The following is a 25,161-nucleotide window of genomic DNA, read 5'->3' as shown; positions in this document are numbered from 1 at the left end:
ATCTGAAATGTAATAAATCTGAAGCAAATGAGTCTGTTCTTCTGGGCGAGGAGCTGCATGCCTTAGCGGCATCCCAGTAATAACTACTCATCCCCCACCTCCTGCGCTCCAACCGATAAAAGAGTGTCCACATTTGAATGCAAAAGGGTGTAAAGTGGTGTATGCGCCAAGCTGCCGCAGCGGCTTTAGGTGCATTTCAGGACGTATTGTGGCCTGCAAATATTTCAAAATGACCTTCATTCACGCTTACTGTTTCCGATAGGGTAATTATCACGCTTGTTATGCTTTGCAAAGAATCTCATGCACTCATATTTTACTTATTGCTGTGTGAACTTTGGTTTGAATATCTTTACTGTGTTATGTACTGAACCAAGAGAAACGGGCGTGTCTAAGTGTGATTTAATGATTAGCATCTTGGCAAAAATTCAGTTTTCCTTCACTGCCAACAAACTATTGCCAATAGCTCACCCAGTCCAAATGGATTGGACATTTGGCCCTGCACTAGAGCATGATCATTCACTGTTTTTAGATTTTCCGACCTTTTTGCCTTCTTTAGTCCCTTGCAAGATGGAGTCAGCTGTAATGCATACAACACCACTTGAAATGCTAGCAGAAGCACTCAGGGAATCTCAAGGTCATAACACCCTGAACTGAGCATCTTTATTTACGAGGCAAAAAAGTCAACCCTGTGTGATTTTACTGCTTCCTTTTGAAGCATTTCTGCAAAGATTGTGATCATCTTGCAAAATAAGTGCCGCCAGTCGGAAACATTTTTCATACTGCCCGTGAGTCGTGTCTCGCTGCCCTTTTAATGCTATGAATAAAAAAACATGTGCAGGCATGTGGAGGGTGAAAGTAAGTAATGGAAATTTTGGAGAGATGATTCTTTTGGCTCGACACCCTAAATTTCTTCTCCTTGGCTTAGTTGGTCTGTGTTTCCATTATTTGCTTCTTTCGGGTTACGATTTTGCTTTGTAACTGTTGACCATTACATTTTTAGCTGCAACTTAAAACTGGTGCTAATTTAATTTCGTCATATTTGTTTACAAAGTTGAGCGAGACTCTAATAAAAAAAAAACATACTTGATAAACGTACAGTACCCTACGTCGTTTAAAGAGCTGAGTCAAAGAACTGGATCGTTTGAGCCCGACTATTCATGAGAAGAAACATAACCAGCACAGCAGGAGTCCATAAAAACACGTTAACATGCTCCAATGCTGCCTCGCTGTAGCGCTGCTCTGCATGCGGGGGAGGCCAACTGACGCAAGCCTCATAACGCGGGTCATATTTAGGAGGAAGACTTTTAAAGCTTATTCAATCACATCTCAAAGACATATTCCACCTGCTTGTGGAATATAAAACAAGGCAGAGGTGAACGATCGAAATGCATCCTTATCACGTTTGGGTGTCACTGAGCTCTTCATGCTTTAAATCATACAGTTTGTTTCACAGCTTCTCTGCTGCTTAGTTTTGGTGATGCTTCTAATTATGAATATATAATGAAATAATAATTGAATAGGTTTAAAATGCTGTTTCCCATAGGAGCATGACATTTGGTAGACCTCTTTTTTATGAATATGAAAGCACAGAAATGTTGCCATTTTGGTCTGAGCTGCTCATCCTAATGTTCCCAAATATATAATGCAACAATCCACTACGTTTTTGTAACTCAGGTGCCATATTCTATTTTGCTTACTTTGTTAAACTTTACAACTCCTTCTATATTCACCTTTTCTGTCACTTTCATATTTGTCATCCCTCACGGGGGGATTTTAGTGGATTTGCTGTTTGTGTAGTTGTCTTGCTCAGCACTTTGCCTCAACTACATAATTCAGTGCTGGGGGGATTTATTTGCAGCCAGTAAAACAGAAGAAAAAACCCAAAACAGAAATCTCCGCTTGCCCCACCAAAAAATCTAATTTATATGTTGATATCATCCGCACTGTCCTGCTCATTCATCACTAAAACAAAGCACTGTTAAATAATTCATATGTGAGATAGTTTACGTGTACATACTGTAATGTAATTAACTACTATACAATATTCTATATGGCTGCGATGCCATTATAATGTGGTCTTTCGACGGTTGTCGTGGTACATCCCTCTCATACATACTTTAACCTACATTTGGACTTGTTCAGTGCAGCAATTTAGTCAGTACTTTTAGCTTTACCAGTTATTCACATGTATCTTTAGCTACTTCTTTGCTCGACACGAAAACTGGTAAGCCTTGTATAAATTAAGAATCACCAACGGGTTCAATTGCTGTTCCCTCAAAGAGCACTTTACAAGAGTACACACTTAATCGCACAACCTGCGCTCTGCGTTAAGCAACCATTTGTGCTTACAAACTGATAGTGAATGAGGCCCAATATGAGTGCTTTTGCCACCTCTAGTCCAACACTACAATTTATGCCTAGATGCATCCAAGTGCTGTAAAACAGAAAAGAAAGTTATAAAGTACCTGACATAAAGTATCAGCCTTTTTCACCTTCTTGCCAAAGTCGTAATATTTCATCGAGGAATCGATCTGGCGGAGCCGTGCGCCGCATTATGCAAATGAGGCCAGCGATATTGATTTCATGTGTCATCGCGCAAGTTGGCAGACACTTTTCTTAAATCACCACACTTTCATTTACAAAAAAAAATGGACACAACGGGACAAAGAGCATTTCCTATCCGCTAATCCGCTGACAGGTTTCATTAAATCAGGGAGTAAATCTTCATCTTCCACTGCGACTCAAAGTATCGACTAACCTGTGCTCAAGTCCTTCATCATGAAGCTCCTTATTGAGCCCATTACAGATGAGTGTGAGCGAGCACACAAGCATAAACACACATTGAATAATTCATGAGATCAAGTCCAATTAAAGGGACTTTTTTTTTCATAACACACAATTAAAGACGTTTGAATTATGCAGATGAGAGGGAAGTGTGCTAACTTGCCAATGTGACATCCAAATGCTTAAAACTGGCTCATTGACGCATCATTAAACATAGTTTACATGCATATTGCAAAGCACGCGCGTATTCAACAAAAAAGAAAACGAGTTTTCGGACAAATTTAATGGGGTTTCTATCCCTTTCAATTCAAACTTTCCAGAAAAAGTCAATAAAATCACCATCAAGAGAGCTCAATTTATCACATAGGACTATTTTTTTAATACATTTAAACGTAATTTTTCTGCAACCTTATTTTGGGCTGCACAACTGATTTGATCAAAAAAAAAAAGAACATTTTTGCTAATTAGCCTCTAACGTGGCTTGAATGTTCAATACTTTTGTTCAAATTGGGGATTAAAAAAAAGACATTTAGTTGTGCCATTTATGCACTCATTATTGGCAGATCTATAAAATCCGATGACTTGAGTTGGAATCAACTCACATGCAAAAACATATGCCCAGTGATGAGACAAAAATGCACACCTGAAGATGAGACATGAATGGCTGGAGCTGATTGGTTGTCATGTGAAATTGATCTGACAAGAACAGGTGCAGATTAACGTCTATTAACTAGAAAAGACAGGAAGAACTGAGGCAACATGGGGCTTTAAAATGACCATTTTTTTTAAATATTCTACTTCAAGTTGGATGGATAGGCTAGTTGTCCCAAAATGTTTGTCTCCAATCTTGTGACCTCCCACTGCGCTCTTTTGTCTTCCTGCTCTTTCATCCCGTTGTGCTTATGAAGGTGCCGTAGTTATTATGCAGACGACTCGTTTCTATCGCTCTTTGTCCTTATCGAGCACCTCGGTGCCATTTTCACACCAGCATTATTCACCCTGGTGACAGTTACCGGGTTGCAAAAACGTATGAATGTAGAGTTTAAGGCCAAATCATACACCATTTCAGTTTAAAGCAAGTCTCTAGTTACTGTTGCAAAAGGGAGAGTGGGCTCCGAGTCTGGCAGCTTTTGCGGGTCACCAAACCTTTTTGTAATCTCCATTGTTGCTCCTTACTGAAAGAACACGGATGCAAAATGTCTGCAGGACCTGAACTTTTTCCCCGCAGTGGAATCAATACGATTGCTGTTCCGAAACACATTCAGCAGGCCGTCGCTTCGGGTTCATTTCATTTTCCATCCAGTTTGCCGCCTTCCTCTTGAAGAAGGATGCTACTCTTTTCTTTTTTGTCGTCAACACACTCTAACGCCCGCACGCATACACCGAAAAGACACATACCACGGGGTGTGTGCGCACTCAAGAGGCAGGTCTCTCGGTGGCTATTCATCCAGGGAGTGAGTTGAGTAATGAGTGGTTTTAGTGAAGGGGACAGCTCACCTTCTTACCGGGCCTTCTCAAGGAGACTTCTGATCATTGTTGTTGTCAACTGCGGCTAAACGTATTGGCAAGGGGCATAGGAGAAGGGGGAGGCGAGAGAGTGACATGGTGGCAAAGAGGGCTGCCACAGAGTGACGTGTGTAATTTCTCGTGCAGGTGATTTGGAAGCGTGAAACTTGTTTTTCTTAGTGCGATGTTCTTCCTTCACGCATGATAGAGTTAAAATGCAGACATACCAGGAGAAGAAAATAAGAGGTTGTTGATGGGAGGTAAGGTGACGATGGGAGGACAATAAAAGACAAAGATGCGACAATGATGCGGCGACGGCGATATAATGAGGATTTTTAGGTGCACTGCTTCAAATTGGTTACAGAAATACCACGTGGAAAAAAAATCTTAGTTTTGGGTGTCATCTACAGGGGAAGAGAAACTATGACAATTCTGCAGGACATAATTACATCTTCAACTAAATCTATTCTGAAAATGTAGTGATACGCTTGTGAAGTTGTTTTTTGATGGTGTGATGACCATATAATTCAGAGAGAGTATGTTGAAGGTGAAAGAATGAGTGGAGGATGACCACAATGGCTGGATACTCATGGATGAAAGAAGATTTAATGATCAGAGGATGAGTAGCGATACTTGGTCGATGAGAGCTTCATTAGAAGATTAAGATAATGACAGGAGGATGATGAGAGCATAATAATGACAAATTGGTGATGATGGAAGACAGAATTTAATGGGATGGTAACCAGATAATGTGATAAAAATCATTAAAATTGTGAGAGCACAATGTGAGGGTACTAAAACAAGCAAATAAGAAAATCACTTAAAATAAATAAAATATCTTTGGGTTACTTTCACTTTTAAATGTTTCACAGAATAATGTAACTCGTGTCTTGAAAATGACCCCAAAATATACACACATCAGTAGCACTTCTTCTAATGTATGTCTGTCTTAATCTTTTCAACATTTTTTTTACTGGATTCTTCACTTTAATGTCACTCACAGTGAGGTTCCAACTACATTTTTTTTATTTAGTGGTTGAATGCAAGTCGGAGCTTGATCAATTTAAACAGCTAATCGTCAACTAAATGTATTGTCGACCAATCCATACTTTCATTTTCTCGTCATTACAGCCTAACACACAAACACACCGCCACACGCACGTTTTACTTAAGATTTTCTCATCTCTGTACTGTGATAAAACACCAGCAATGATTGCAGTGAAAACAACAGAAGCAAACAAGACGCAAAAAAAGGATCGAACCAATCGCCCGATCTCAGAAAATCTACTTTATACCATCCCAGCGGACCCAAACTATAATTATATGCACACACGCACAAACAATGTTATACTGATGATGTGTCGTCAAACAAGGGGAAACAAAACAATCCATAGATAAATAGTTGTTTTGACGGCAGGCACAAAGCGAAATGCTAATAAGCGAGCACGCCGGTGAGGATTAAATCTCTGATCAACTGCAAGATTGACTGCCTGCCACAAACAAAAGTAGTACATGGAAATGAAGAAGCCGAAGTGCCTGTTCATGTATTGGAAAACAGAGGTTATGTTTGGGTCAGGAATGCATCATAAATATTTTATAGAATCGAGGTGGCAACATTGAGTAGACATTTTATGTGGTTTCATATTTATTTGACATGATACTAGAAAGTTCATATACACTGTTAATGCGTTAGTTAAAATATAACGTAAAAATCAAGCTCATTAAATTCAAATTATATTCCAATAATTATCCCAAAACGTTGCCTAGCCTAAAAACCGTTCATGCAAATACGAGATTTACTTGATGAATAAATTTAAAATTTGCCAGAAGCGATTGTTTTGCATTGTTTTTATTGTTTTCCATGTGGGGATGAAAGGCAAAACTATAGCGCAAACTCATCTTCCCCAACGCGAACAGTTCGTTTTGTTTGTACGAGGCGGCGTCCATGGGAGGTAAAGAGTATGCGTTCAAAGACGGCAAACTTTTTCGACATTAGCATAGAAGCGCGGCAGAGCAAAGTCTCGTCAGCCGCGGGGAGCTCGCTGATGCTCTTGACGGGTATTTCGGGGCTTTTATGTTGGCGTCAGCATTCCTCCGTGGGGAAAATAGTGGCTCTGCACGGTCTTTGTCGGCGTGTGACAAAACACAGCTGCTAATGAATAGAAATAAACACACGGGGTCAAATGTTCACTTTCTCCATCCACCACTACTTTTTACAGCCTCAGTGAATTTTGCCCTCTTTTTTTTCCAACCATATCGTTAATTCACTTCTTGATAACGCCATTAGTGTGATAATTACCATCGGAAGGCAAGCCGCTTCCTTATCGAAACAAGAGCGCTTAGTTCCGAGTGATAATTCGCTGATAGTTGTGCTTATTATTATTTTTATTGTTATCATATGACGCTACAACCTTATCAGGAAGTTACGGGGCTTTAATGGGACGTTACGCAACTCAGTTTTATGCTTCCCATAATAGTTTTAGTGCTCGCTTTGGTCATGATGAAGAGAAAAAAAAATAATGGGGTACAATTTTCAAACTATGCTCATAACGCAGATGCTTTTAAACAGTTTCAGCCTCATCAAAATAAAAATGATTTTATTTTATTATTATTATTAAGGAATCTTTCGAACTACGATCATTGCTCATTCTTGTTCAAAATAGTCCAGAGCAAAATACATTTGTTCTGGCCTTTTTTTGATGCGATTACTTTTTAATTTTTATCTTTTTTTACTGCTTTTTTTAATGTGTGAAATCGCTTTCACACGTTAAGCGAACTGGGATAAACGGGACATGTCGTCGGCAGACAATTCGTTGCCGGACACTTCGTCGCCGGACACTTCGTCTCCGGACACTTCGTCTCCGGACACATCGAAGTGCATAAATAATTTGTTGAAAGCGATCAACCAGGTAATCTCTCTCTCTCAAAATTATAATCATGAGAGAGAGAGAGTTTTTACTTCAGATTTTTTAAAGGAACTTTGACATTCCACTATCCCCTAACCCTAATCTTAACCACTCTCCCCTAACCTTAATCTTAACCACTATCCCCTAACCTTAATCTTAACCACTATCCCCTAACCTTAATCTTAACCACTAACCTTAACCACTATCCCCTAACCCTAATCTTAACCAACGAACTGTCTGGCGACGAAGTGTCCGGCGACGAATTGTCCGTCGACGAAATGTCCGGTCACGGGATAAACAATCCAGTCACATGGATGAGCTCTGGCTAACTTAAGTATTCAGGTGATGATTGCTCACGCCTTCCATTGCTCCACCCATCTGGGGGTGCTCCTGTAATGGGTTGGCATGCACACCCACTGACCCCCTCAGACAAGTCTTACAGTCAGTATGGAGCCTTTTGAAAGCATCTTATTTTGAGTGAGTGCTGTGTATATCGCTACATCAGAGTGTCTGTTTACATACACATACACACACAGTGGTCACCTGGCAGCTTTCAGGGCTTAATCTCATTCATTTATCTCTCATCAGCGTGTGACGGGAAGAGAAAACAGTTGTGTCGCATTACTTCACTTTGCTTCCTGGAATCTCCATTAAAAAACATGCTCATTCTCGCTCGCTCAGTCTATATCTATATTTTTTTCCTCTTTTTTTCCGCTGCTGCTATTTACTCGTAAGTCTGTCTAATCTTTTTAGACGGCGTGTTGGTGCTCCCAAAGTGCTCACGCTCTCTCTCCCGTGTGGTTCATTCATCACGCGGAAGATTAAGAAAGAGTCCGCCGAGGCTTTGGGATGACAATGGCCTCCCAGGACTAAATGAAATGGATCTTTTCTGGAGAAATAGGTTTTAATATGAAAGGAAAAGAAAGACAGCGCAAGGACCGTGCATTAATCATGCAACAAGATGTCTATAAAACAAGACAGACCAAACCCCAACACAAAAAAACAAGCGAAACACACGGAAAGGAAAACAGGATTACTCAGAAGAGTAGAGTGAAATACAGGTTAAATTCAATGCAGAGCAATTTTTTCTTCTTATTAATTGGTTGAATACCATCGACAATGATAAATCCAATCCATTTTGATGGCAGCGATTGACTGGCACTTATGTTATCAACAGGCTGCCCTCAGCTTCCTGCAGGTAATTCACAAAACATAAATAAATATCAAGAAGGCCAGACAACTGCATGAGTGCATGCCACAAACGCCCATACGTTGATCAACTTATTCAGCACAGAAGCTTTTCTGTTTTCCTGGCTTTGTCCATCACCTTTGCCCGCCATCACCTCATTGTCGAACCGCATTCCCGGAATGAACGTGCCATGTTTTCCCGCCGAGGGCAAACGGCTCTGCTTCCCGCAGGCTCTTTAAAATGAAACTGGATCCGACTCGCGTGCCGTCGGAAAGCTTTTAACTAGCAGAGATGTGAGCTATGCCAGGTGGGTTGGGAAGTGAAGTTTGTACTGTACCTGTCTGTCCTTTTTAGGGAGGACGTTGAGAGCCCAGTAACTTCAGATTGAAATCTAATTTGAATTGTGTCTAAATAATTTAACATTGCCTTGAAACTTAAAACCATAATACTGGAAAACCCCAATTTGCTAACAATTTCTGAAAAACATAAACATTGTAAACCAAATCCTACCAAAACACATTCCTGAACATTATCATCAAAACCCCATTAAGACAAAACCTTGACACGGTTTTAATTTAACCCCAACTTTACAGCACGAAGAGAAATTTTCTGAATAGAAGCCTCTACTCGCAATATTTCTTTCTTGGGGCTTGAATCAAAGATAGCATCTTAAGTTCCTCGTGCTGATCTTAGTTTTAGCAGAGTGACCGTAGTCCTCTGTGCCTACTCAAATTGATAAAAGTTGACATTTTTATCCATGTGTGGCCAGTATCACGAGGACAGCCTCTCCTCTATGTACTTGCTGTACTACATAAAACCTATCACAAGGTTAATACTTTAGGTGAAGGAGGTCCAAAGGCCTGACAGTGTGATAGAGAAAGTCCAACTTGTAAGAGATGCAGTACTGATACACAATAGAAAAACTTGACATATTTATATTCATCATTTACAGGCCGGAAACGCGCTACGCTTCTACAAAACTCGTCAATTCACCAGCGGCGCAGCAAAGGTCATAGGAGGGGAAAAAATGAACTTTGAATTGAAACAAGTCGAAGTGAGTCAAAGAGGCCCCAAAGATGTGTGGGCTGAAAGTTAGCAGCAGCCGACTGCTTCTCCGATGACTCTTTAGAGCGGCGTGAGGTTAGACATGGGTCGATTTATTGTTAAGAGTGCACAGATTCGGCGAGGTCTCTTAAGTGGAGCTTTAATCACATAAGTCTTTTGGGGACAGCGCCCAAGAAAGTGATGAATGATAGCATTATGTGGACGATGCGGCTGATTGGATGCCGCGCCACTGCTTTAAAATGCAATATGCCCAAACGGGCTTCACTTAAAATAGTAGAATACATTGCAGAGAAGAATACGTCACCCCTGAATCCACTTGCCTTGATGCCAGCATTTGTGAGCATTTAACATCATTAGAGAACATTTACTAGAACAATTTCTACACTATATCCACCACACAACTTCAAACTACAGTTAAAATATTCTTTAGTAAATAGTTCACCACATATATACATATATATGATGCATATTCTGTAAATACCTAGAATATACCTACCGACATTTATTGTGAATCGTCCACAAACAACAGAGAAGTAGAATCGGTAAGAAATTCATGCATTTAATGACCACTGAGACAAAATGCAAAAATCCGCCTCTGACCAATTTATTCATATACATCCCTAGAATATACTTAACAAATTTCGATGCGTAGAGTAAAAAAAATGTATCATTATTGATTTTGACTCATACTATTTAATCACGACTCAGCATTTCGTGTTTTTCTTTCTTCAATATTCAAGTGAGAATAAAAAGCCATGCTTAGAATAGTGGGTATTTCATTATCTGTATGAACAGCAGGACTCTGAATCTCTCATTAGGTATGTCTGTTCGCGTGTATTTGTGTGTAAGCTGGTTTGAAATTGAAAGTGAGGTTAAACTGGGGATGTGCTTAATGGGCTGCTTAAAGGCTTTTTTGTAAATGAATCGCTGCAGGTGTCGCAAGCTGATGTCACCTGTTCCAGCTTATGAGGGGGAACCAATGTAACGTAAAAAAAGTGATGTAAGCAAATACTAAAAGGGGCAACTGGGAAAATGGTGGAAATTGCACAATCACACAGTTGGGCTGATTACTGCTTACTAACTGGTATCTTATCTAAACGTAACTTACCTCGCAACAGGCAGCTGTATCCGAACATACTAAATGGCTCGCAACACAAAGCAACTACTTGTGCAATTATGGCTTTATTGGAATGTTATTATTGGTTTTTTTTACTTAGTTAAGGTGTAGGCACAGAAACTTGTCAGTTGTGGGTATCGACTCAGCACATTTATGAGGCGGCTATGTCAGAGAGGCCAACACAATCATCTCGAAATAGTAGCGCACGCCCTGCGGCCATTTGCAATTCACTGTCTCATTATCGGTAGCGCCGACATTACCTTTTGTGTTGCGATTGTGGTTTAATCATGCGTCTCATTTGTTTAATGAGAGTCGGCTGACGGGTTTCTTGGGAAGCGATGCGGTCCAACGAAGCATCTGTGACATACAGTAGATGGGTTCTCCCTGTGCAAGACGTGCTTTGGTAAATATAGAAGCCACTCTCATTGATTTTCTATCTGTTGGTCTGGACAATGGATGAACTGATGGATCGCACGCACACACAATGGCACATCTAATGGAGGTGTCTGATACCTCTCAAGCCGCAATATCAGATTTGTTGAAAAATGACATTTTCAGTGTTAACGGTCTACATCTTGACATATCGACCTGTCTTATGATACCCCCATAAGTCCACTTTATGGCAATTGCCATTTTCTATACTTCTAGTAGAGGCGTCAATACTGAGAATAGTGTCCCCTGCAGTTTTAAGGGCGGGGCAGCAAGTCCTGCAGCAAATATGGAAACTGTCAGTAAAGAATCCCATCCAAATGTACATTGCATTGAGATGCTGAAGATTACAATTAACAAAACAGCCCAATTTGCTGTAAGTGTGTACCGGACAAACTAATTTGTGCTTTATACTTGTTTTAAATTGTGAGGCCTAAATAGTTCATAGCCTTTGCTTCTGAAATAATTATTGATCACCATTTCTGGACTATGTGCCCTGGCTGGCCTCCCAAAAAATAAGTGGCAGGGGAGACAAAAGTCTGGATATCCCTGCCAAAGCTGTTGCCCCCATAACCTGACCTCAGATACGTAAGAGAAAATGAGTGGATGGAGATAATAACACATTTACAAAGGCAATACCAACATGGTAAATTAAATGACGACTTCGTTTAACGATGCATACCAAACCCAATGCCCACAATGTGTCAACCTTCCCACGTCAAATGGAGTCAATAAAACATGGCATTTGTTTGAGGAGTGTTAAAAGCACCAAAGTCAAACAAAATGAAGAGATTGCACCATCCTTGGCTCATGTCACTGATTTCACCACAATCACTGACGCCCTGATGGGGCCTTGAAAGAGGCTTCAAAAAGCCTTTTGAGTGTCTCGGAGCTCCCGTCTGGATTTGATGATGTGGAGGCATTTAAATTCACAACCCATACAGCACGAGTCTCAAGCGTTGTGTTCAAGGGACCTCAACCTCTATGAAGCTTTGACATTTTGCCTTTGATTTCCTGCCTCGACGCAGAGACCGTAGGTTTGAGAGGAAATATTTTTCTTTGTTTTTACTAAATGGATGTTAACAGTGCTAAAAGTTGATCACATTTGGGATATACAGAAACTTAAACTTGCAATTGTGTAGGCTAGATCAGGGCTGGCCATCTCTACCACATCTACCATACCTCAAATAAATGATCAACGCATCAGCAAGCTGTCCAGAAGCTTGAAAATGATCCTGATTATTTGGTCCAGGTGTGTTGGTGGACGGAGACATGGAAAACAGACTGGATAGGGGCCCTCAAGGACCGGAGTTGAAAATGTAGTGTGAGAAAATATGTGCAATGTTGTTTACGAATCTCAGCTTGACTTTCACACAATTTGCGCAGCTTTCATTTGGCCCTGTTTTTCTCAGACTGCTTCCCAAAGGAGACGGGCATCATCCGCCATCCTTACAATTGCTCCTGCAGCTAAACTCTTGTCTCACACCCCCAATGAGTCCATTCATTGTTTCCAAACCGAGTGAGCTAAACCTCTTGAGTATAGCAGAGGGAAAGTGACATTTAGGATTGTTTGTGTTTGTCAGTGTGTTCAAAAGGGAAAATCACGACAGGGAAATGATACAGAATGAGACTGGAGACACTGTGCGGCAGCGATGAGGAAGGAAGGAAGTTCATCGGCTGGTGGAACTGATTCACTTTGAATGAGGAGTTCTTTTATTTAGGTCACCACATTTCTCCATTTCCCTTCCATTTTCTTCTCTGACGTCTCTTCGTCTCCCCTTCTAACTTATGTCATTTGTTTGACTCTGACCATTCATGCCATCATAAAACAATTTCCTCAAACCGCCTTGTTCCTCCGCTCACTGAAGATGGCAAACATAATCCCATTCTTCCCCAGTTCAGGGCTTGTGGGGTATGAAAAGACCCCTCTACGGTTTCATTACCAGGCAGTCTGTGGCTTTGAAGCTACTAACAGGGACAGGAAGCCTGCAAAAATGTAACTTGAATGAGCTTAGCAGTATTCTTGTCACCGCTTTGATTAATGGTTGACTTTTACAAAGAATTTGGGCTGTGCACAGTGTGATGTTGGCGAGGCAAGGCTCTGACGTAAATCATGTTCCCACCGAGCTCCTCCGTCCTGACGTTTAGGAGGATTATCCTCATGTGTCCTCTGGGTATAGGTATGTCGCGTTCACTTTCTGAATTTGAATGAGAGCAAAGAGAGAAAGGACTAGGTTTCATACGTCAATGTAGCGGCCAATCATTTCAATCGGAGCAATTCATGGAATCCCAAACTCTCAAGTTCATGCATTGACAGAAAAATGATATAATACAAGTGATCATCAGCATATAAAAATGTTCGATTTTTTTAAAGAGCAGATAGCTGAAAGATTAAATAATGAAATAAACTCACATTTAAGTGGCAATATGAGTGCAGTCCTACATAAGTCCCTATGTAAGATTGTCAAATTGATCTTTGGTTACAGACCCGTGGTTTTGGTTCCGTTTCTTGTTTGTTTTGTTTTCTTGCAAATGCATGATCCCACCTAATCCACAAACTGGTGGTATTTTTAAGATATGTTCACTGAAAGCTCGCTATAAGAACCCAGACACCTATTATTAAGTGCTCCGTGCTCCACCATGCGAGATCTCCCGCGAAGCCCAGTCTTGTTTCTGAAAGCTAAACAAGCGTATCAAGCCATTATCTCTTGCTCCTCTGCTCATATTTCACCAGAACCTTTTATCTCTTCATGGAGTGCTGTTTAGTTTGAGTTCCATCTCCACAATTTATTAGTTTCCCCTCTTTTCCTTGCTCTTCTGCCAGAATGTCAGAGTGCCCTGGACATGTTGTTGACAAGGGCTGAGTTCCAGATTTGCATTTTATGATATTACCAAGACAGTCTGTATGTATATAAAAAGTATGTGTGGGCAGATCCTTGAACTAAGTTGGCATCATGACCTGTTCTTGTAGAGATCAAACGGCTCACAAGATGACTTTCCAGTCCTCAGGATTTCTTTTCATTATAGATATTTACTCAATGACTTTTTCTTTACAGTCCAAAGTAAAATGTTATTCAAAGTTTATAATTATGAAAAAGATATCAACAAAGCATACAACACATGGATGTACAATGTGTGCATTTATTGCTGTTGCTTTGCGGGCAACTGGCATTTGGAAAGGATCTGCTGAAACCTTACACTAAGACATTAATCCTTCCCATTTAGACACTTGAAATAAGCTGTTAAAGTTACAAAATGAGCCGTGTATGTGAACTCTCCTGTTGTGTGTGGTGTGTGCATGGCTGACCCCTGAGGTTAATCCCAAATCTTTAACCGTTACGAAACGCGATACGCATAAATGGAATGACAAAACACACACAATTGCACGTGTTGAAGCGCAGTCCTTTCCCAACGGTATGGGCAATATTTTTAGCTCTTCTTCGAGAGAGCACAAAACAAAGAACAGCTTTCACGCATCTCACTCAAGCCTACGATTTTTCCCTTTTCTGTTTTTTATTTCCCTTTCTTTGCCGTTCCTTATATCCTGGATGACTTTCCCCCTAATCCGTCCAGCCCTTCAGATCCCTCAAGGCCCAACAGTACCTCAAAAAGCCCCCCTTCCGTTTAGCTCCCGGTCATAATTTTCTTTCTCCTCCTAAATAAACAGAGTCCACACAGCTGGTGATCGGCGTTATGTTCCCTCCTTTAAATCCCCGTCTCCATCCCCCCCAAAAAAGTCACTTTCACTCTTAGTCGGCACTTGGCGCCTCCTAAAACGACGTTTCATTGACCATTTATCGACGCGGTGTTAAATAACATTGCCACCAATCTGCTCTGACTTGAAGTAGCCTGCCAGGAGACTTTATATTCTTCTAAATATCACTTACTTACCCAGAGAACGGCCGAAAGACACACGGACTCATATAATTGTGCAAGTTTGCAGGGAAAAAAATGTTTATTACCTAATTTAATCCTTCCCTTAGAAGTACAACAATAGAACTTTACCCATTGCTGCAATCCGTAAAAAAAGAAACCTTTCTTAAAAGGCAGTGCCCGTCTTTTCTATCAGTCAGAAAAAAATAAAAATAAATACATGACAATAAAACGGGCAAATGCAATTGCCAAGAGCCACAAAAAAGAACTAGTCATCAACATCTGGAGCAAGCAACGTACTTTAAAGCTAGCAAGAATGAGTATTCACAAACTGTTATAAACAAAAAGCAATATTCACAAGTGGAACTTCAAACCAAACATTCCCCGGATTGCCTAACCCTAAAATCACCCAACAACTTTCTGTGACGATTTCTTTGTTTTTTTCCAGAAGTTTTGTGTCATACTTTCAACACATGTAGACCTAAATTTTGGAAATTATATGCATATCGTCAAAATCACAGAGTTGAACAACTTTAATCAGGCCACATCCATGTGCATTGCTATGTGTGTTCACTCACTTTCAAAGATGGAGAAACCTAACACTTCTTTTGTGTCTCTGACCACCCTTTCTATACCTAGCAGTCATTTGTCTTTATCAGCATTTGTCTGGAAGTGCGACTCCAGAGTGTTTTGGCCACAGGATCATGTTTGGCCCGTCTGGGTTTGAGAGTAAAAAGAAAGGATTGGGAGTGAACGGACTCAGATTGCAGTTGTTTATAAATCATGTTCGACTGTTACGGTACTCGGACGTTTGATCGCTGGATGTTTGGTCGCCCGGAAGGTTATTGATAATTACCATTTAAAATTGTTGCTCAAATTCCCTAAATACAAACTGTGAATTATTATTTTGTCATACTTAATGCCCTATTAATTATTAGGCTAAAGAAAAGCTCCAAATTTCCCGTACTTTTGTTGTATTTTGTTGGAGAACTTGTCAAGACCCTGACTGACGTCCTTCCTAAGGGGACAACTCATGTACATACACACTCTTATACACTCACACGTCGGCTCAGTGAAACTGCTCAGGGCCATTGTTGGTTTTGATTGATGCGTAGACCGTGTTGTTTTACCTTGTTTGGTACTCAGATTTGGTCGCTGGACGTTTGGGTCCGGGCGACCAAACGTCCGGCGACCAAACGTCCGGTCACGGACTGTTACGCCCTTGGTTTGCATTGAGTGCCAGATAAAAGAATACTAGCTAAGTAAATAGAATGTCGTTATTTATAATCTCTGATCTGGATTTCTTCGTTGATAGGAACCCTGATTAGAAACCTTAACTCAGTATTCAACACTATATCCCTGATATGCTACCAAACTGGCTTTTTAAACGCTAATTTGAACGTGTACTTGCCTTGCAAGTTGCATGTACTCAATGTTCACTTTGTTTGACTTTGTGACTCGTCTTAAATTAATCAAAAGGCTCTTTCGGGGAAACACCAAACGTGTCAACACAGTCCTAATGAAAGGAAAACAAACACTCCATTCTATTTTCATTTTTAATCAGCTGGCATAAAAGAATCATCTCACGGTGGCGTCGAGTAATGAATAAATGGGGATTTTTCTTTCCTAAATGTGTGTGTGTGTGTGTGTGTGTGTGTGTGTGTGTGTGTGTGTGTGTGTGTGTGTGTGTACATTACTAGCCCCACCATGCAGATACATTGTGTGTGTGTGTGAGAGAGAGAGCGTGTATGCCTTAAATGTTTGTGCATCTGTGCATCATGACAGCTTTTATGCGCTGGCGACTGTGTCCTAAATTGTTTCGCACAAGTGATGAATGCATTTTTGTCACACATCTCCCAACGGGCTACCCTAAAAGGAAGATGGAGGTTTGTTTGGCACATTCCGCGTGACTGCTGCATGCTGTTATTTAAATGGATGTCGTTTTGTTGTTGTTGTTGTTTGGAGGCTCATGTTGTGTGTTTGGTCGCGTTGGCCACATGGAGATTTCATGGAGAATGGGATGTCCATAACGAATGCCACTACAAGCATAACCCCGTGTTTAAAATTCACATTTAGTCCCGACAATCTGTTTGAAAACCTGACTTACAAAGCATAATTGTGGTTCCAAAACACAGACCTGGCTTGAAATTTGTCTAAAAAAAAACCAGCCTTGAAACTCGTGTTAAAGCGCAGGAAATGTTTGAGATGAGTTATCCGGAGGCCAATTAACAAGCATTTGACACGCATCACACCATCACGTTTCATTTGATGAAAGATATGAATTACTAATTACTCACTGGTGCCCTTGCGAGCAGAATAGTCTTGCATTATTCTGTTAAGTAGTGGTAGGCACAGCCCGTGTGTATCTGTGTGGTTTTTTTAGAGTTGTGGAACATTTATTGTATTCCATATTTAAATAAATTGCATGTTAGCTTATGATAAAACTAAGAAAAAATTAAACCTAAAAAAAATCATAATAAATCATATCAACCAACTCAAATCATTTTATTTCAGGATTAAAATATATCATTTGAATGAAATAGTTTACTGAAAAAGTATGGAAATAATAATATTTACCTTAATAATAACATTAAATCGTACAGATTTTTAATATTATAATCCACTCATTCATTTGATTCCACTTATCGTCACAAGCATCAAGGGGGTGCTAGAGTCTATTCCAGCCAACTTTGGGTCATCGGCGGGTGACAATCAGTTCCCCACGCGAACTCCACATAGGGAGGTCAGAACCCACCAAGGATTGAACCTTTGAACTCAGAACTGTGAAGCAGACGTGCTCACCACTCGCTCACCGTGTTGCCCAAATATTATAGGCTAAATTTTTGCACAACTGGTCCCAAAGTGCAAAGGAAAGAGAAGCAGATGAAGGTGAACGATAGCACACTGAGCCATAATGGAAGTTGCGTGTGTGCGTTTGTGTGTGTTTATCATCGAAGAAGCTCTGTATAGAAAACGGCTGGAGTGTAACAGCTAATGATTCCGCACTAAAGGTCAACTTGTGAAGTGTTTTCTTAGGGAAAAAATAACATCTGGCCGACGACGCCCGGTCGCTCTCACTGTTTTTCTCACTGCCTCCCCAAGGACGGGCGATGAGCAAACTTTTAATAAATGGCTTATGACAGCAGTTTGCTAAAACATTGGATCAGCAAACACCATGCGTTCTGAGTCAAACCACTTTCTCTATGGTGGAATTGTGGGGGGAAAAATTATATATCTTGGGACCCATGATGATGTCTTTCTCAAGAAAACCTAACGTGTTTTCGTCTAAAGAGAAAATAATGAAATTGCAACACTGTCGTAAAAGATAGTTGTATCTCGAGCATTTCATCTTATGTAGAGGCCGGTTTTGGGTCAATTTTCACTTTCTATGTTGAAGCATTTGTATGTAGAGGTACCGCCGTATTTCCATTTGTTCCCTCCTCCAAACTTGACACTTCAATAAGCAACTCCCAAGAGCCAGCCAGAAGCCAAGTCAAAACTTTTCTCTGAAAGATATAAATAACACACATCTCCAGGCCCCCAAGTGTCTCTGCTTCCATCAACTAGTAGTTTGTTTGTTTTTTGTCTCACTTATGAAGGCAACAAGGTAAACAAGTAATGTTGTAAGATGCTGGATTGAATTTTCATTTGTTAGGATTTTGAGAGGAACGCTGCTATTTTGATGGAAATGGAGTTAGATGCATCCATCTTTCCCACTTTCCTAACTCTTGCTGTGTTGAATGCTGAAGTTACGCTGAAGAGATGAACCTTTATTGCAGAGAAGTAGGGCGAAGCAGGGACTATTTTTTCCTCTTTTATTGACGCTTTTGACATTCTCCTCACGCTTGTTAATGGAAAGGCAGAAGCAGATTGATTGACTCGGTCGCAGAGGAGACAGACCGCCAGTCGGAATAACTCCGCAAAAATTCCGTCGTGTGAAACAAATACATTTCACCGATAACTTTGGACACATTGTCGTCAGTGCACACTTAAATTTATGAGCTCAAACAAATGTAAGAGTTTAAGCAAAAAATTCCAGTAGACTGGAAGAAATCCAAATCAATAATTTAAAAAAATTCTCAGACTTGAACAGTGACAACAAACAATATTCCCTTCATTTCATTCAAAGACAAATTTTATCAAATAAACCTTCACCAAGGATAATGTAAGAAAATTATGTTTATATGTTATGTAAAATAGTCATTTAATTTGAAAGATTTAACACATTCATCTAAACCACAGACAACTCAAATGGCATTATTAACAAAACTACATTTAAAAAAAGAATCAACTCTGAATGAAAGAGAAACATTTTGAGGTTATAAAATAAAACAACAACAACAACAATCATTCAAACTCATGAAGTATGAGACCCCATCGGGAGAAAACCTTTCACAAGCTTTACCACTGCATGAATTATAGTTCAAAAATACACACTATGCAGTATATACATACACACCTTATATAAACATCCCCGGTGAGTTTGCTTAGCAGAAAATTACATATTACATGCTGTTGCATTTTAAAACAGCAGTGTAATGATCCTTAACTTTCCTCTAGCAGAGTCGAGATGCCAAATGCATCCTTGCTACCTCAACTTCTTGCCAAAAGTCACAGTGGAGGACTCCGTGTGACAATTTAGATGGGGAAATGGGGGGGTAATGATGCACACAAAACCAATGAATACTCACTTTGTGCTGTTTGTTGTCTTCCTGGGGGGGAAAAAGGGCAACACTACTTTTGTTTAAACAAAAGTGGTAATGTCTGAGCAGGCAATTGAAATAAGAAAGTCTATGTACTCATGTTTTTTTTTTCCAGTTGAGAAAATCAATTGCGCGCAGCTGACATTTATATCATTGCTGACATTTGGTTGTTTTAGGCATTTTATATGATAACACAAGGAAAAAAAATGGGCCAGGATGTGACTAAAAAGAAGATTCCAGTTTTTGGTCTAAAAGTCTTAAATAACATTAAAATGACCAAAACCTGAAGTTGTGTTGATGCCAACAATTTGCAAATTGAAGATAATAGCAATAATGTGTTGCCTATAATCATTCTTTTTAGACGCTGATATTTATCTTGTGTGTTTGATGAGTCATACAATTATAATGTTATTTTTGTGGTGGTAGCTGCTATATTCATGGAAACTCATGGAAAGTAGAAATCGCAGTCTTGGTCTTGACATTTGACTCTGACCACTGATGCTGATCGCTAGAGCTCAACATCCACGCATTTGTTTTTTCACTTGTGTTTTTAGACTTGTGTCAATAACTGAAACTGAGCTGCTCTCTGCTCCCTTAATTGCCTCGCGGGAAAATAAAGTTTTCTGAATGCGTGTGAAGGAAGAAAAAGAGGAAGAAGCCAGGCGAGGACAAGTAGAGAGGAACACATAGAGGGCGGATTAGACGAAGAAAGAAATCCAAAGAATCCAGTCGTCAGTGTTGGGTAGGGGGTTCATGTTAAGAACGCGGCCAGCCTGCTAATGGTGTGTGTCTTCAATGCACACCTTAAGCCAGGCTATAACTAACGGCAAGCTCATACCGGGTACGCCGCAGCACGCGCACACATAATCCTCACTGGAGTTAAATGGTGCCTCTTCATTATGTCTGCATAAATATTCGGCATTGGGCTGTTGACTGAGGGCCACCCTTTAATGCAGCTTTGCTGCCGGCCTGCATTCCCTCTGATTTTCGGCTCCCTGTGATCTGTGAACATGACTGAAAGGACAGGCCCCGTTTTGTAGCGACTATTACATCCAGATCCAAAATATACTTTAGGATTTGGGACAGCTTATAAATACGATTACACGCCGCATCCGCGGGATTGTTTCAGCACTTTCCAGCAAACTTCCCGGACGGTGTCTATGAAAATAAATTGATGAGAACACACAAATGCTTCCGGGCTGGATTTACAATGCAGGTGCAAGTTGTTAACGCTGCTACGTGTGTAAAGCTTGACTGTATTTCTGCTTGTTCAAAATTTTATCATACGCAAGCTTTGCTGCTGGGCAAAACACTCTGGAAATGTAAGTAAATGCCAGTTGGTAGTTGATGCAATTACTACTTTGATACAAAAGTATCAATAATATCCCCTACTGTAACCAAGGACATTTCCCGAATACGGGATGCAATAAAATTTTAATCTGATCTAATCTAATTTTGCATCTGATTTTGAGGAAATTGCCATTCTTGTGCATTCACCTTTATATCTACCTATCCTGTAAATTTTGCCAATATTGCAGGGAACTCTGCGTTTGAAAACAATAGAGAAATAATGGAATCGTAACTAATAGTTGTATAGTAACTCAACGTGTTAATTTTCTTGTGCTATATACAGTAAAAATATTGCCCGCCACATTAAATGTGAAAAATGCACGAACAAATTGTATCAATTGCTAAGTACTCCCATCAGCTGTCAGGCTCTTTAACAAAAAAATGGCTCAGTGTTAAGACCTACCGTAAGCATGCATGTACATCTATGTGTATGTATGTATATATGTGCTTATATATATATGTATGTGTATGTACACGAATGTGTATATGTATATGTATTAGTGTGTGTATATATATATATATATATTTCAGCAACACGCTTATTTATTGATATGTTTATTCATGTATTTATTTATTAACTTACTTATTACCTATCTATTTATGTCTAAAATGCCTTTCCTATTTCTGCATCCTCACCCTCTTGCTACTGTGACAACGTAATTTCCCAAATACGGGATGAATAAAGTTATCCAATCCAAGTATACGTACATCTCAACATCGCATTGACATAGAGGACAATGCTTCTAGATTGCCTGACCGGTTGGTTACGAAGAAGGAATGGAGACTGAGGTTTAATCGGGAATGCCAATACAAAGATTCATTTGGTTAAATTATCATCAATTATTCATGACCATTAAGCCCTTACTTGCCAACAAATGCTGCGGTCTAGAATTATGAGTCCCTCAACTTGCAAGTTCATTTTTTTTTTTTTTTAATTATACAATCTTAAATAGAGGGCTAAACTCAACAATGCCCCTTAGGACACTCATTGATTGAACAAATTTGGCGCTGATCCTGAAGAATGATCTATTGTTGAATAGTAGTGTTATTTTAGGAAATGTTACCAACAACTAATGGCATCCCATGAATATTACATACCATATAGACATCCTCTGCATTTTTTTCCATCCTGCAGAAAGGCCATCGATCACACATTTTAAATGTGTTCAGTTCCGGCCTGTTGTGTTTACCAACGACCGTCACCTTGATGCACATATAATGATTGCGATAAAATGACATGCCATGTTAACATGTATATTTAAAAAAAAAACAAAGCGCTTATCTGGAGGCTTTTCTTCTTCTCCTTTTACAATGAAGGTCACTGCTGCTATTAAGGAGGTACAAGTACACACCCTACACGGTTTTATCTCATTTGAAAAAGATGAGAGGTTGGCGTACACTCGACTTTCCCCACGTTGCCGTGCGTCTTAGAAGGCGTTCACGCACACATGCTGACTCTGATAATGGCATGCTTTATTCATGTGCTCTTTAACATGGATGAAGTGGATGCCACAGCAGGGGAAGAAGAGCCAAAGAAATTGCGTCAAACAATAAAGCAATGTCAAGAACAGTAGGAGGCAGATGTGGAAGGGGAGGACGAGGACAAGGAGAGTCGGCGAGGCGGGAGAGATGATGCTTTTTAGGCCGTGATGGTGATACACAGCCGAGACAAATGGGCTGTTATTGTGAAAACCACATGTGATTTTTCACCGTCATCGTATAGCATACAGCATCGGGCTAAATCTATTGAATGAACCAGAGCTGCGCATCAAGAGCTGAAATCGCTCCTTCATTCATCTGATGTTGTGCCTTTTGCTCAATGCAAATTTTGGGGCCAAGGGATTGGACATTGATTCATCCGATAGCGACTTTCAGTGACATACATCGCACTGATATGTTATCACTGATTCAATCAAGATGAAAAAATGACCATGACCAAAAACAACCATGCACACAAACACTTGTGGCTATGGATGATTTCGGGCGATCAATCAGCCATGCAAGTTTGTTGAGAAGTGGGAGGAAACCCGAGTACCCGGAGAAAACCCACACAGTCACGGGAAGAACATGCAAAGATCTGTCAAACAAATATGAAGAGATGTTTCACAGTAAATGAATGATATGACTATACTATTTTTTTTTGTATTTTATATGCACTTTGCTGTTGGTAACCATGGTTATTCACATCCAGCGTTTAAGTGGATGGATGGTAATGGTAGAAAAGGTACACTTAGTGTATAAGACAGACGACATCAAAATGTACAGTGAATGGTCTCAATCAAAAATTAATTGAATTGAATGCCTTTATCATCATTATACAAGTACAATGAAATGTAAAGTTTCACCGTAAAATGCACACAAGTAGTGATAAAAAAGAATGGCACTCTTGCTTTGGGATCTATTGCTTTCAATGGCAGTAAATGGCTTAATGCACTCCTGCTGTTATAAAAGATACCATAAGGAATTCCACTTATGACCCTCAACCCTCAGTCGAGTCCCCTAAAATAGGTTGTAATTTCTGGATCTTATAAATACCAATCTAATATATTTCTATGTTGATAATACTATTAAATCCCCAAATCTTTTGACAATGTCTACTCGTCACTTGAGGTCCATCATCTTCAGCACCTCCAGGGTTCCATCTGTCTGTAGTGACGGACCAAATTAACACTCTGCGAGGACGCACACAGTTTTCAAACAGAACCTGCTGCTTCAAAGTCTGGGCCTCCCTCCCACACATGCTGACAGAAAAAAATGGGCACGTATGGAAAAAAACGAAATGACTCCCGAGGTTCAAGTACCCTCATCCACACTTGTTAAAAAATATTCAGCCTCATCCTACAACAGCGAACACGTGGGAGGGAAGAGCTTTGTATTTCACTGGCAACTCTTTTTTATCAAGTATGTCGAGCAATGGTCCAACAGCTGATGGTCTGTGTGTGTATGTCCTTATTTTAACTGAAGTAGTCCGTCAGTTCCCGTCAAGTGGTCCTTTCGGCGAAATGACTTTGTTAGCTGACGCTTCAGCAATGCCTGCCTGCTAGTAGTACTCTATTTGGTCCACAGGGACAAATGATGTAGTTGGTTGGCAGTAGCAGTGAAGTAGCAAAAGTAAAGCTCTATTCTAGTCTAATTTTCTTGTATTATACATATAAATAATAGTGTGACAATACTTCAGGGGTGCTCAAAGTACCTTAAACTCTGGCCTGCTGCCCAGTTTTTGTTGTATCCCAGATATTCCACTACAGTAAGGGTGTCAGACTCTGGTTGGTTCGCGGGCCGCTTTAACGTCAACTTGATTTCACGTGGGCCGGACCATTTTAGATATAATATTTAGATTTTTTTTATAAATGGATTAAAAGAACTGGATTAAAAGCCCTGAATATTCAGATTTTTATAGATCTAAAACAATGTTTATTTTAGCTTTTTTAAAATATATTTTTAGATTTTACAAAATGATTTTTGAACTACAAACACAGAAAAAATGGGTTAAAAAATTACAATGATTGATTTAAAAGGGGGAAAATCAGGAAATTTAATATACATCTATACTCTTCATTTTATTTTGATCCTAAAACAGAAAGTCGGTACTCATCATTTACTTTCCCGGGCCACACAAAATGATGCGGCGGGCCAGATTTGGCCCCCGGGCCGCCACTTTGACACCTGTGCTCTACAGCATCTGTAGGGGTTGTTTTTTTAAGGGCTGAAATCAAATGAGTTAAAAAAGTATAAATTACAACATGTTAGCCATTAATTTTAATAAACAGATCAAATGTGTTATTTGCTCCCGGCAGTTTCACCTTTCATTTGATGTTTGGACCACTTGAAAAGAAAATATTAAAGTACTCATTACTGTACTTACTTTCAAAATGAATGAAAATCATGTGGAAAGCCTTTCTTCTTGACAGCCCTGACACACGAGGGATCAATTAGGAGGGCTACCTGCCATGTAAGCAATTATAAGCATCTTCATTTATCAATGGTCCTTCAGCATGGTGAATTAGTTCTGGCTGGTTATGTTGCTTTTGACATTTTCAAAGCAGACTGATGCTCATGAAATGTTTGAATTAAACCAGCTAATGGGCCGTAAGGCATTCTCAGCCGCAAACATATGAGGTGTCGGATTATTTCAGGTTTGATATACTGCATGAAAGATGTGTGGGGAAAATGTATATGCTTTAAAACTAAATCAAAATTTAATACAAGCAGAAAAAACGGAATAAGATATTCATATAC

At 39.9% G+C, this 25,161-nt stretch overlaps 1 protein-coding gene across 1 annotated transcript in view; it reads left to right on the top strand.

The window, feature by feature from the left end:
- The window catches only part of mcm8 (minichromosome maintenance 8 homologous recombination repair factor), a 194,227-nt gene that overhangs the window by 67,467 nt on the left and 101,599 nt on the right, over window positions 1–25,161 (top strand). The window lies entirely within an intron of this gene.

This window comes from Stigmatopora argus, chromosome 11 (genome assembly GCF_051989625.1).
Source record: "Stigmatopora argus isolate UIUO_Sarg chromosome 11, RoL_Sarg_1.0, whole genome shotgun sequence".
Lineage (NCBI taxonomy): Eukaryota > Metazoa > Chordata > Actinopteri > Syngnathiformes > Syngnathidae > Stigmatopora > Stigmatopora argus.
The sequence above is the reverse complement of the archived record's forward strand: the minus strand, read 5'-3'. Positions and strand labels throughout refer to the sequence as shown.